Source organism: Cherax quadricarinatus, chromosome 97 (genome assembly GCF_038502225.1).
Source record: "Cherax quadricarinatus isolate ZL_2023a chromosome 97, ASM3850222v1, whole genome shotgun sequence".
NCBI lineage: Eukaryota > Metazoa > Arthropoda > Malacostraca > Decapoda > Parastacidae > Cherax > Cherax quadricarinatus.
In genome coordinates this window covers 1103204-1117215 of record NC_091388.1, presented here as the reverse complement: position 1 = coordinate 1117215, position 14012 = coordinate 1103204, and the positions used below count along the sequence as shown (strand labels likewise).

The 14012-nt window shown below is 45.3% G+C and overlaps 1 protein-coding gene across 1 annotated transcript in view; it reads right to left on the bottom strand.

Moving 5' to 3' along the window:
• Window positions 1-13556, bottom strand: part of LOC128704977 (uncharacterized) — a 57443-nt gene extending 43887 nt beyond the window's left edge. Inside the window, exon 1 of the mRNA XM_053800187.2 lies at window positions 13402-13556. The gene's annotated coding sequence lies outside the window, so the exon portion shown is untranslated. The remainder of the gene's footprint in view (window positions 1-13401) is intronic.
• Window positions 13557-14012: the final 456 nt, after the last annotated feature.

The following is a 14012-nucleotide window of genomic DNA, read 5'->3' as shown; positions in this document are numbered from 1 at the left end:
AGATAACGTTGTGTTAGGATGAGGTTAGATCAGGTTGTGTTAGGATGAGGTTAGATAAGGTTGTGTTAGGATGAGGTTAGATAAGGTTGTGTTAGGATGAGGTTAGATAAGGTTGTGTTAGGATGAGGTTAGATAAGGTTGTGTTAGGATGAGGTTAGATAAGGTTGTGTTAGGATGAGGTTAGATAAGGTTGTGTTAGGATGAGGTTAGATCAGGTTGTGTTAGGATGAGGTTAGATAAGGTTGGGTTAGGATGAGGTTAGATAAGGTTGTGTTAGGATGAGGTTAGATAAGGTTGTGTTAGGATGAGGTTAGATAAGGTTGTGTTAGGATGAGGTTAGATAAGGTTGTGTTAGGATGAGGTTAGATGAGGTTGTGTTAGGATGAGGTTAGATGAGGTTGTGTTAGGTTGAGGTTAGATAAGGTTGTGTTAGGATGAGGTTAGATCAGGTTGTGTTAGGATGAGGTTAGATAAGGTTGTGTTAGGATGAGGTTAGATAAGGTTGTGTTAGGATGAGGTTAGATAAAGTTGTGTTAGGATGAGGTTAGATAAGGTTGTGTTAGGATGAGGTTAGATAAGGTTGTGTTAGGATGAGGTTAGATAAGGTTGTGTTAGGATGAGGTTAGATAAGGTTGTGTTAGGATGAGGTTAGATAAGGTTGTGTTAGGATGAGGTTAGATAAGGTTGTGTTAGGATGAGGTTAGATAAGGTTGTGTTAGGATGAGGTTAGATAAGGTTGTGTTAGGATGAGGTTAGATAAAGTTGTGTTAGGATGAGGTTAGATAAGGTTGTGTTAGGATGAGGTTAGATCAGGTTGTGTTAGGATGAGGTTAGATAAGGTTGTGTTAGGATGAGGTTAGATAAGGTTGTGTTAGGATGAGGTTAGATCAGGTTGTGTTAGGATGAGGTTAGATAAGGTTGTCTTAGGATGAGGTTAGATAAGGTTGTGTTAGGATGAGGTTAGATTAGGTTGTGTTAGGATGAGGTTAGATAAGGTTGTGTTAGGATGAGGTTAGATAAGGTTGTGTTAGGATGAGGTTAGATAAGGTTGTGTTAGGATGAGGTTAGATAAGGTTGTGTTAGGATGAGGTTAGACAAGGTTGTGTTAGGATGAGGTTAGATAAGGTTGTGTTAGGATGAGGTTAGATAAGGTTGTGTTAGGATGAGGTTAGATAAGGTTGTGTTAGGATGAGGTTACGTCAGGTTGTGTTAGGATGAGGTTACGTCAGGTTGTGTTAGGATGAGGTTAGATAAGGTTGTGTTAGGATGAGGTTAGATAAGGTTGTGTTAGGATGAGGTTACGTCAGGTTGTGTTAGGATGAGGTTACGTCAGGTTGTGTTAGGATGAGGTTAGATAAGGTTGTGTTAGGATGAGGTTAGATAAGGTTGTGTTAGGATGAGGTTACGTCAGGTTGTGTTAGGATGAGGTTAGATCAGGTTGTGTTAGGATGAGGTTAGATAAGGTTGTGTTAGGATGAGGTTAGATAAGGTTGTGTTAGGATGAGGTTAGATAAGGTTGTGTTAGGATGAGGTTAGATAAGGTTGTGTTAGGATGAGGTTAGATCAGGTTGTGTTAGGACGAGGTTAGATAAGGTTGTGTTAGGATGAGGTTAGATAAGGTTGTGTTAGGATGAGGTTAGATAAGGTTGTGTTAGGATGAGGTTAGATAAGGTTGTGTTAGGATAAGGTTAGATAAGGTTGTGTTAGGATAAGGTTAGATCAGGTTGTGTTAGGACGAGGTTAGATAAGGTTGTGTTAGGATGAGGTTAGATAAGGTTGTGTTAGGATGAGGTTAGATCAGGTTGTGTTAGGATGAGGTTAGATAAGGTTGTGTTAGGATGAGGTTAGATAAGGTTGTGTTAGGATGAGGTTAGATAAGGTTGTGTTAGGATGAGGTTAGATAAGGTTGTGTTAGGATGAGGTTAGATAAGGTTGTGTTAGGATGAGGTTAGATAAGGTTGTGTTAGGATGAGGTTAGATAAGGTTGTGTTAGGATGAGGTTAGATATGGTGTGTTAGGATGAGGTTAGATCAGGTTGTGTTAGGATGAGGTTAGATCAGGTTGTGTTAGGATGAGGTTAGATAAGGTTGTGTTAGGATGAGGTTAGATTAGGTTGTGTTAGGATGAGGTTAGATAAGGTTGTGTTAGGATGAGGTTAGATATGGTTGTGTTAGGATGAGGTTAGATAAGGTTGTGTTAGGATGAGGTTAGATAAGGTTGTGTTAGGATGAGGTTAGATATGGTTGTGTTAGGATGAGGTTAGATCAGGTTGTGTTAGGATGAAGTTAGATCAGGTTGTGTTAGGATGAGGTTAGATCAGGTTGTGTTAGGATGAGGTTAGATCAGGTTGTGTTAGGATGAGGTTAGATCAGGTTGTGTTAGGATGAGGTTAGATAAGGTTGTGTTGGGATGAGGTTAGATAAGGTTGTGTTAGGATGAGGTTAGATAAGGTTGTGTTAGGATGAGGTTAGATAAGGTTGTGTTAGGATGAGGTTAGATATGGTTGTGTTAGGATGATGTTAGATAAGGTTGTGTTAGGATGAGGTTAGATAAGGTTGTGTTAGGATGTGGTTAGATCAGGTTATGTAAGGATGAGGTTAGATAAGGTTGTGCTAGGATGAGGTTAGATAAGGTTGTGCTAGGATGAGGTTAGATAAGGTTATGTTAGGATGAGGTTAGATAAGGTTGTGTTAGGATGAGGTTAGATCAGGTTGTGTAAGGATGAGGTTAGATAAGGTTGTGTTAGGATGAGGTTAGATAAGGTTGTGTTAGGATGGGATTAGATCAGGTTGTGTTAGGATGAGGTTAGATCAGGCTGGGTTAGGATGAGGTTAGATCAGGGTGGGTTAGGATGAGGTTAGATCAGGCTGGGTTAGGATGAGGTTAGATCAGGCTGGGTTAGGATGAGGTTAGATCAGGCTGGGTTAGGATGAGGTTAGATCAGGCTGGGTTAGGATGAGGTTAGATCAGGCTGAGTTAGGATGAGGTTAGATCAGGCTGAGTTAGGATGAGGTTAGATCAGGCTGAGTTAGGATGAGATTAGATCAGGCTGGGTTAGGATGAGGTTAGATCAGGCTGGGTTAGGATGAGGTTAAATCAGGCTGGGATAGGATGAGGTTAGATCAGGCTGGGTTAGGATGAGGTTAGATCAGGCTGGGTTAGGTTAGGTTAGGATGAGGTTAGGTTAGGTTAGGATGAGGTTAGATCAGGCTTGGTTAGGATGAGGTTAGATCAGGCTGGGTTAGGATGAGGTTAGATCAGGCTGGGTTAGGATGAGGTTAGATCAGGCTGGGTTAGGTTACGTTAGGTTAGGTTAGGTTAGGATGAGGTTAGGTTAGGTTAGGTTAGGTTAGGTTAGGATGAGGTGAGGTTAGGTTAGGTTAGGATGAGGTTAGGTTAGGTTAGGTTAGGATGAGGTTAGGTTAGGTTAGGTTAGGTTAGGTTAGGATTAGGTTAGGTTAGGTTAGGTTAGGATGAGGTTAGGTTAGGTTCGGTTAGGTTAGGTTAGGATGAGGTTAGGTTAGGTTAGGTTAGGTTCGGTTAGGTTAGGTTAGGTTAGGTTAGGTTAGGTTAGGTTAGGTTTGGTTAGGTTAGGTTAGGTTAGGTTAGGATGAGGTTAGGTTAGGTTAGGTTCGGTTAGGTTAGATTAGGTTAGGTTCGGTTAGGTTAGGTTAGGTTAGGTTAGGATGAGGTTAGGTTAGGTTAGGTTCGGTTAGGTTAGGTTAGGTTTGGTTAGGTTAGGTTAGGTTAGGTTAGGTTAGGCTAGGTTAGGTTAGGTTAGGTTAGGTTAGGTTAGGTTAGGTTATGTTAGGTTAGGTTAGGTTAGGTTAGGTTAGGTTATGTTAGGTTAGGTTAGGTTAGGTTATGTTAGGTTAGGTTAGGTTAGGTTAGGCTAGGTTAGGTTTGGTTAGGTTAGGTTAGGTTAGGTTAGGTTATGTTAGGTTAGGTTAGGTTAGGTTAGGTTAGGTTTGGTTAGGTTTGGTTTGGTTAGGTTAGGTTAGGTTATGTTAGGTTAGGTTAGGTTAGGTTAGGTAAGGTTAGGTTAGGTTAGGTTAGGTTAGGTAAGGTTAGGTTAGGTTAGGTTATGTTAGGTTAGGTTAGGTTAGGTTAGGTCAACACACTCTCCCGTCCCATTTACACAATATAACTGATTAAACATTCGTACCCATAAAACATTCAAATATATGCAGCAACAGGTAAATGTCTGCCAGAGTATATACAAAGTCCGCGATCGACACCATGCCTAACCCTTCTAGGGTAGGGTAGGTGCCTGAGCCCGAGCCTTTAGCTCACAAGACTGTCATTCCCATTAGCCCCCTTGGGGCGGGGATGGCAGACCAGAGAGGCCTAGGTTGTGGCTAGGTCTGGGGACAGTTGGTCCCAAAGATGAGGAGGTACTTGTGCCTCCTCCCATGGGAGACTTAGGTCTCAGACACTCCCTAAAGAGGGAGCCAAGGCCGGGCCACCACTTGGAAAAGGCCCGGACCGGGAGAATACCGGCTAATATTTAATAATAATAATAACAAAGTCCGCTTTAATGATCATTATTTGAGTAAACTATTCTTAATTGATAGTAAACGTGTTATGTACGTAGTTTTACTGACGTTCCTCTAGTCGAGAGGTTTTAAAATTAGGAGATCACCTAACTAACCAATTAATTAGGACAATTTGTTGCTGTGTCATGTTACTATCTCACAATATACATAGCAGAGACTTTATATATTCCTTGGTACCTGATACCGACAAATTGGTTTAAAAGATACGTCCTGGGACCTTGATCAAGGACCAAGGATCAAGGATCAAGGACCAAGGACCGAAATGTTAGCTGCTATCCCAGCTAACTGTTTATTTCTTGCGTTTGGTATGCACATTGACGTATTTATTGTATTTGTGGGAAGCTGTTTTACTGCCCAGGTACCTAATTACTGCCCAGGTACCTAATTACTGCCCAGGTACCTAGTTACTGTCCAGGTACCTAATTACTGCCCAGGTACCTAGTTACTGTCCAGGTACCTAGTTACTGCCCAGGTACCTAGTTACTGCCCAGGTACCTAGTTACTGTCCAGGTACCTAGTTACTGCCCAGGTACCTAGTTACTGTCCAGGTACCTAGTTACTGCCCAGGTACCTAATTACTGCCCAGGTACCTAGTTACTGGCCAGGTACCTAGTTACTGCCCAGGTACCTAGTTACTGCCCAGGTACCTAGTTACTGGCCAGGTACCTAGTTACTGCCCAGGTACCTAGTTACTGGCCAGGTACCTAGTTACTGGCCAGGTACCTAGTTACTGCCCAGGTACCTAGTTACTGGCCAGGTACCTAGTTACTGGCCAGGTACCTAGTTACTACCCAGGTACCTAGTTACGCCGCCGCCGCTGCTACCGCCGCCACCATTGCCACCGCTGCCACCATTGCCACCGCCGCCGCGCCGCCACGGCCACACCGCGCATACCAGCCGCCGCCGCCGCCGTTACCGCCGCCACCATTGCCACCGCCGCCGCCGCCGCCACGGCCACACCGCCGCCACGGCCACTACCGCTGCCACCACCGCCGCCGCGCCGCCGTCACCGCCGCCACCATTGCCACCGCCCACCATTGCCACCGCGCCGCCGCCACGGCCACCACCGCCGCTGCCACCGCTGCTGTTACCACCGCCACCGCCGTTACCACCACCGCCGCTACCACCGCCGCGCCGCGTTACCACCGCCACCACCGCCACCGCCGCCGCCGCCGCGCCGCCGTACCACCGCCACCACCGCCACCGCCGCCGCGCCACCACCGCCACCGCCGCCGCCGCCGCCACCACCACCGCCACCACCGCCACCGCCGCCGCCGCCGCACCACCACCGCACCTCCGCCACCGCCACTGCTGCTACTACTGTTTATTGAGATGATGTTGATAGTAATAGTGATGACTGTTGTGGTAGAGGTGATGGTGTTGCTGGTGGTGGTAGTGGTGACAACTACTGTATGGGTGATGGTGGTGATGCTAGTAGTAATAGCGATAAGTATGGTATGGGTGGTACTGGTGGTGGTAGTAGTGGTGGTAATTGTGGTGGTGTAGTAGTGGTGACAAATGTGGTGGTAGTGGTGATATCTGTGGTGGTGTAGTAGTAGTGACATATGTGGTGGTAGTAGTGGTGATAACTGTGGTGATATAGTAGTGGTGATAAATGTGGTGGTGTAGCAGTGGTGACAACTGTGGTGGTGATAGTAGTGGTGACAATTATGATATGGGTGTTTGTAATACTGTTGCTGGTAGTAGTGGTGACAACTATGATACGGGTGGTGGTGATGCTGGTGCTAGTAGTGGTGGTGGTGATGCTGGTGCTAGTAGTGGTGGTGACAACTATGATACGGGTGGTGGTGATGCTGGTGCTAGTAGTGGTGGTGGTGATGCTGGTGCTAGTAGTGGTGGTGACAACTATGATACGGGTGGTGGTGATGCTGGTGCTAGTAGTGGTGGTGGTGATGCTGGTGCTAGTAGTGGTGGTGACAACTATGATACGGGTGGTGGTGATGCTGGTGCTAGTAGTGGTGGTGACAACTATGATATGGGTGGTGGTGATGCTGGTGCTAGTAGTGGTGGTGGTGATGCTGGTGCTAGTAGTGGTGGTGACAACTATGATATGGGTGGTGGTGATGCTGGTGCTAGTAGTGGTGGTGGTGATGCTGGTGCTAGTAGTGGTGGTGACAACTATGATACGGATGGTGGTGATGCTGGTGCTAGTAGTGGTGGTGGTGATGCTGGTGCTAGTAGTGGTGGTGACAACTATGATACGGGTGGTGGTGATGCTGGTGCTAGTAGTGGTGGTGACAACTATGATATGGGTGGTGGTGATGCTGGTGCTAGTAGTGGTGGTGGTGATGCTGGTGCTAGTAGTGGTGGTGACAACTATGATATGGGTGGTGGTGATGCTGGTGCTAGTAGTGGTGGTGGTGATGCTGGTGCTAGTAGTGGTGGTGACAACTATGATATGGGTGGTGGTGATGCTGGTGCTAGTAGTGGTGGTGACAACTATGATATGGGTGGTGGTGATGCTGGTGCTAGTAGTGGTGGTGACAACTATGATATGGGTGGTGGTGATGCTGGTGCTGGTAGTGGTGGTGACAACTATGATACGGATGGTGGTGATGCTGGTGCTAGTAGTGGTGGTGATGCTGGTGCTAGTAGTGGTGGTGACAACTATGATATGGGTGGTGGTGATGCTGGTGCTAGTAGTGGTGGTGACAACTATGATATGGGTGGTGGTGATGCTGGTGCTAGTAGTGGTGGTGACAACTATGATATGGGTGGTGGTGATGCTGGTGCTGGAAGTGGTGGTGACAACTATGATATGGGTGGTGGTGATGCTGGTGCTAGTAGTGGTGGTGACAACTATGATATGGGTGGTGGTGATGCTGGTGCTAGTAGTGGTAGTGACAACTATGATATGGGTGGTGGTGATGCTGGTGCTGGTAGTGGTGGTGACAACTATGATATGGGTGGTGGTGATGCTGGTGCTAGTAGTGGTGGTGACAACTATGATACGGGTGGTGGTGATGCTGGTGCTAGTAGTGGTGGTGGTGATGCTGGTGCTAGTAGTGGTGGTGACAACTATGATACGGGTGGTGGTGATGCTGGTGCTAGTAGTGGTGGTGGTGATGCTGGTGCTAGTAGTGGTGGTGATAATTATGATATGGGTGGTGGTGATGCTGGTGCTAGTAGTGGTGGTGATAACTATATGGGTGGTGGTGATACTGGTGCTAGTAGTGGTGGTGACAACTATGATATGGGTGGTGGTGATGCTGGTGCTAGTAGTGGTGGTGACAACTATGATATGGGTGGTGGTGATGCTGGTGCTAGTAGTGGTGGTGACAACTATGATATGGGTGGTGGTTATGCTGGTGCTGGTAGTGCTGGTGGTGATGCTGGTGCTGGTGTTGGTGGTGATGCTGGTAGTGGTGGTGGTGGTGGTGATGCTGGTGCTGGTAGAGGTGGTGGTGGTGATGCTGGTGCTGGTGGTAGTGGTGGTGATGCTGGTAGTAGTGGTGGTGATACTGGTGGTAGTAGTGGTGGTGATGCTGGTAGTAGTGGTGGTGATACTGGTGGTAGTAGTGGTGGTGATGCTGGTAGTAGTGGTGGTGATGCTGGTAGTAGTGGTGGTGATGCTGGTAGTAGTGGTGGTGATGCTGGTAGTAGTGGTGGTGGTGCTGGTAGTAGTGGTGGTGCTGCTGGTAGTAGTGGTGGTGATGCTGGTAGTAGTGGTGGTGGTGCTGGTAGTAGTGGTGGTTGTGCTGGTAGTAGTGGTGGTGGTGCTGGTAGTAGTGGTGGTGGTGCTGGTAGTAGTGGTGGTGGTGCTGGTAGTAGTGGTGGTGATGCTGGTAGTAGTGGTGGTATTGCTGGTAGTAGTTGCGGTGATGCTGGTAGTAGTGGTGGTAGTGTTGGCAGTAGTGGTGGTGATGCTGGTAGTAGTGGTGGTGATGCTGGTAGTAGTGGTGGTGATGCTGGTAGTAGTGGTGGTGATGCTGGTAGTAATGGTGATGATGCTGGTAGTAGTGGTGGTGATGCTGGTAGTAGTGGTGGTGATGCTGGTAGTAGTGGTGGTGATGCTGGTAGTAGTGGTGGTGATGGTGATTTCAATTTTCATATGTGTGTCGAGATTGATTGATGATAACCCAGTAAATATCTACCTTCAACATCTGTGTTTACCATACCAGTTAACATCTGTGTTTACCATACCAGTTAACATCTGTGTTTACCATACCAGTTAAGATCTGTGTTTACCATACCAGTTAAGATCTGTGTTTACCATACCAGTTAAGATCTGTGTTTACCATACCAGTTAAGATCTGTGTTTACCATACCAGTTAAGATCTGTGTTTACCATACCAGTTAAGATCTGTGTTTACCTTACCAGTTAAGAACTGTGTTTACCTTACTAGTTAAGATCTGTGTTTACCTTACCAGTTAAGAACTGTGTTTACCATACCAGTTAAGATCTGTGTTTACCTTACCAGTTAAGAACTGTGTTTACCTTACTAGTTAAGATCTGTGTTTACCTTACCAGTTAAGAACTGTGTTTACCATACCAGTTAAGATCTGTGTTTACCTTACCAGTTAAGAACTGTGTTTACCATACCAGTTAAGATCTGTGTTTACCTTACCAGTTAAGAACTGTGTTTACCATACCAGTTAAGATCTGTGTTTACCTTATGATGACTGGTTTTCAAAACCGACAAGTTGAAGAATTGAGACATGCAACATATGGAAATCTTTATTGAGGAAACGTTTCCCCACACAGTGACTTCATCAGTTCAATGCAAAGAAGGAAGGTGTAAGGAGAGGAGAAGTTTGAGGTAATCAGTCCCTCAGCCTGGAGTCGATATGTTCAGTCCATCAATCTTGTAGAAAGTACAGTATAGGGTCAGAGAGGTGGCTTATATACTGTAGTCAGGTGAGGTGAAGCAGGAGGAGGCGGCGTCACAGTGGGACCTGCCACTAGTGTAAGTAGATCGTCATCCAAAGGTTGGGCAAGCGTTAAAGTCTTTGTACCAAGATCCCATGATGTTGCAGTGTCTGACAGATGTGATGAATGGAATCTTGGTACAAAGACCTCAACGCTTGTCCAACCTTTGGACGAAGATCTACTTCGACTAGTGGATGGTACCACTGTGACGCCGCCTCCTCCTGCTTCACCTCACCTCACTACAGTATATAAGCCACGTCCACGCCCCTATGCTGTACTTTCTACAATATTGATGGACTGAACACATCGACTCCAGGTTGAGGGACTGATTGCCTCAAACTTCTCCTCTCCTTACCCGTTTCTACTTTATATTGTACTGATGAAGTCACTGTGTGGCGAAACGTTTCCTAAATAAAGATTTCCATATGTTGCATAAGTGTCTCAATTCTTCAATGTGTTTACCATACCAGCTAAGAACAGTGTTTACCATACCAGTTAATAGCTGTGTTTACCATACCAGTTAAGAACAGTGCCTTACTAGTTAATAGCTGTGTTTACCTTACCAGTTAACTGTGTTTACCTTACCAGTTAATATCTGTGTTATCGTGATGAACACTACACAGTGATTCATCTTCATTCATTAACTCATTACGCTAAAATATCGAAAAATATCGCACAAATTCAGTCTGAGATAGCGTATCAGAGCGAATACGTCCGTTGTTACGCTGGTGTCACCGCGTCTACACTCACCAGCGGTGCGTAGTAAACTCGCGAATAAAACACGCGTTTTAGCCCGACGTGGCTTCACGAGAACGATGTTTTATGATTGTACTCGTATCGTAAAAACAATCTCTTCCCCCCAGTAGCGTAATTATTTGCTTAAGTACCGAAGGTAATTGTCGGCAGTGGGTAGCAGCGTCTGAATAACACCAGTGATGGAGACACTGAACCACTAGGAAAAATAGGGAACACTAGGTGTAACACAGTAACAGTCTTAGGTAACACTGCCTCTGTCTCTCTCTGCCTCTGTCTCTCTCTGCCTCTGTCTCTCTCTGCCTCTGTGTCTCTCTGCCTCTGTCTCTCTCTGCCTCTGTGTCTCTCTGCCTCTCTCTTTCTCTGCCTCTGTCTCTCTCTGCCTCTGTGTCTCTCTGCCTCTGTCTCTCTCTGCCTCTGTGTCTCTCTGCCTCTCTCTCTCTCTGCCTCTCTCTCTCTCTGCCTCTCTCTCTAACAGTCTTAGGTAACACAGGTAACTCACTACACAGGTACCTGAGTCGTGATTATTATTTTGAAATTACCCAGAATATGTCATAGAGGTAATTACTGCATTATTATATAATCAAAAAGAAGCGCTAAACCATAAGGGCTATATAGCGGTTAAATACTGCAAAAATCTTAAAAAGTCAGATGTATTATTGAAAAAACTTCTGGAACAAGAGGAAAGTGGACAAGTATCTTCACAAGGTGCCAGATCAACCAGGTTGTGATGGATATGTGGGGCAGCGGGCCTCAGCAGCAACAGCCTGGTTGACCATGCAAGCACCAGACGAGCCTGGCCCATGGCCGGGCTCAGTAGAAAAACTCTCGAAACTCTTCAAAGGTATATATCAAAGGTATTATCACTATTTGTTATATAAATGATCCAGCAATGATCCAGCAGTGATCCAGCAATGATCCAGCAATGATCCAGCAATGATCCAGCAATGATCCAGCAATGATCCAGCAGTGATCCAGCAATGATCCAGCAATGATCCAGTAATAATCCAGTAATGATCCAGCAATGATCCAGCAGTGATCCAGCAATGATCCAGCAATGATCCAGCAGTGATCCAGCAATGATCGAGCAATGATCCAGCAATGATCCAGCAATGATCCAGCAATGATCCAGCAATGATCCAGCAATGATCCAGCAGTGATCCAGCAATGATCCAGCAATGATCCAGCAGTGATCCAGCAATGATCGAGCAATGATCCAGCAATGATCCAGCAATGATCCAGCAATGATCCAGCAGTGATCCAGCAATGATCCAGCAATGATCCAGCAATGATCCAGTAATGATCCAGCAATGATCCAGTAATGATCCAGCAATGATCCAGTAATGATCCAGCAATGATCCAGCAATGATCGAGCAATGATCCAGTAATAATCCAGCAATGATCCAGCAGTGATCCAGCAATGATCCAGCAATGATCCAGCAATGATCCAGTAATAATCCAGTAATGATCCAGTAATGATCCAGCAATGATCCAGCAATGATCCAGTAACGATCCAGTAATGATCCAGTAACGATCCAGTAATGATCCAGCAATGATCCAGCAGTGATCCAGCAATGATCCAGCAATGATCCAGCAATGATCCAGTAATGATCCAGTAATGATCCAGTAACGATCCAGTAATGATCCAGCAATGATCCAGCAATGATCCAGTAACGATCCAGTAATGATCCAGCAATGATCCAGCAATGATCCAGCAATGATTCAGCAATGATCCAGTAACGATCCAGCAATGATCCAGCAATGATCCAGCAATGATCCAGTAACGATCCAGTAATGATCCAGTAATGATCCAGCAATGATCCAGCAATGATCCAGTAATGATCCAGTAATGATCCAGTAATGATCCAGCAATGATCCAGTAATGATCCAGTAATACAACAATGATCCAGCAATGTTCCAGTAATGATCCAGTAATAATCCAGCAATGATCCAGTAATGATCCAGTAATTATCCAGCAATGATCCAGTAATGATCCAGTAATGATCCAGCAATGATCCAGCAATGATCCAGTAATGATCCAGTAATGATCCAGCAATGATCCAGTAATGATCCAGCAATGATCCAGTAATGATCCAGCAATGATCCAGCAATGATCCAGTAATGATCCAGCAATGATCCAGCAATGATCCAGCAATGATCCAGCAATGATCCAGTAATGATCCAGCAATGATCCAGTAATGATCCAGTAATGATCCAGTAATGATCCAGCAATGATCCAGCAATGATCCAGCAATGATCCAGTAATGATCCAGTAATGATCCAGCAATGATCCAGCAATGATCCAGTAATGATCCAGTAACGATCCAGCAATGATCCAGCAATGATCCAGCAATGATCCAGTAATGATCCAGTAACGATCCAGCAATGATCCAGCAATGATCCAGCAATGATCCAGTAATAACTGACATGTGTCAGCTAAACTGTATCGACCAATACATACAGTAAGAAGTTACTGATAGTTTTAAAGGTAATAAATATTTATATTGTGTATTGACTAAATAACTGGAGTAGCCAATACAGTTTTCCTTCCGTAAAATCACATTAAATCACAGAGAACAAAGAGGCAACACTCGCAACACAGTGTTGTAAACTCCTGGAAAACTTTACAAATATCTTCGTCAACACTTTCATTTTGTATTTTTTCTTATAACGGTCTTGTTTCTGTAATATTTTTTTCGAAGGGGGGCGGTGATCCCCGTAATTACAAAGATATACGTGTATTTAGACAACACTTATTGCACAACCAAGTCAGTAGTTTATTCCTGGTGGTTTTCTATCAAGTGCGTCGTAACTCGCTCAGTTACATCACAACGACGTAATTGAAGTCACTAAAGCCAATAGCTGGCAAGCAGCAAGAACAGCATCCATAAGACACTTGTAAATCACTAAGCTTGACTGCTATTTTCACAGTCGCCAAACGAATATGCAAATCATTATATATCATTATTTTTCAATACAAATCATTATTTAATCGTCACATGTCACTTCAGCTACGCGTAAATCACTTCAGATATACGCCTCTATTTCAGTTGGCTTTAAAATCACGTGAGTCTCTATGCACTATTACCAGTAACTGAAGTTCAGAGTCAGTCAACAACTTCAACTCTGGAATATTTCATCTCTTGTCACTTTCAAACAGCCGAATACACGGTATAAACACCGCTAAGGAGGTCAACTCACCGTCACTGGCGAGGCGAGGAGGGAGACAGCGGCTACCTTGTGGGAGAACGAGATGGCGAGGGTCCTCACTATACACACGTACACACACACACTGAGACGCTCCACCTATGCGGTGTTGCGGTTGTGACTGGAGTGGCTGCCGCATGCGGGCTCCTTGCCGCTTAATACTATTCCCTGGGCGGAAACCCCCAGTTGCATTAGTCATCCAATTCGAGGACAAGATTAGGAAACCTCAGATATCCGTAGGCTGGCCTGGGGTTTTAACCTAGGGAGGAGGAGAGGTTGAAGGTAGTGATGTATATACACTCGGAAGGCGTCATGGTAAGCGGAGCTTGTGCCAGGATAAAACTGGTCAGGTTAAGTTTTGGATGGTCAAGAATAGTGCGGCTGGCTTCCCAGTAACCGTCCTTATGGCTGGGGTTATGTAGCTTCTTCTTGCCTTCAGAGGTCAAAGGATTGGATGCTGGGCATGTCAGTAAACCAGTGCCATCTATAGAGGCTCTTTCTCTCATATATCTGTCTCATCTCTCTCTCTCTCTCTCTCTCTCTCTCTCTCTCTCTCTCTCTCTCTCTCTCTCTCTCTCTCTCTCTCTCTCTCTCTCTCTCTCTGC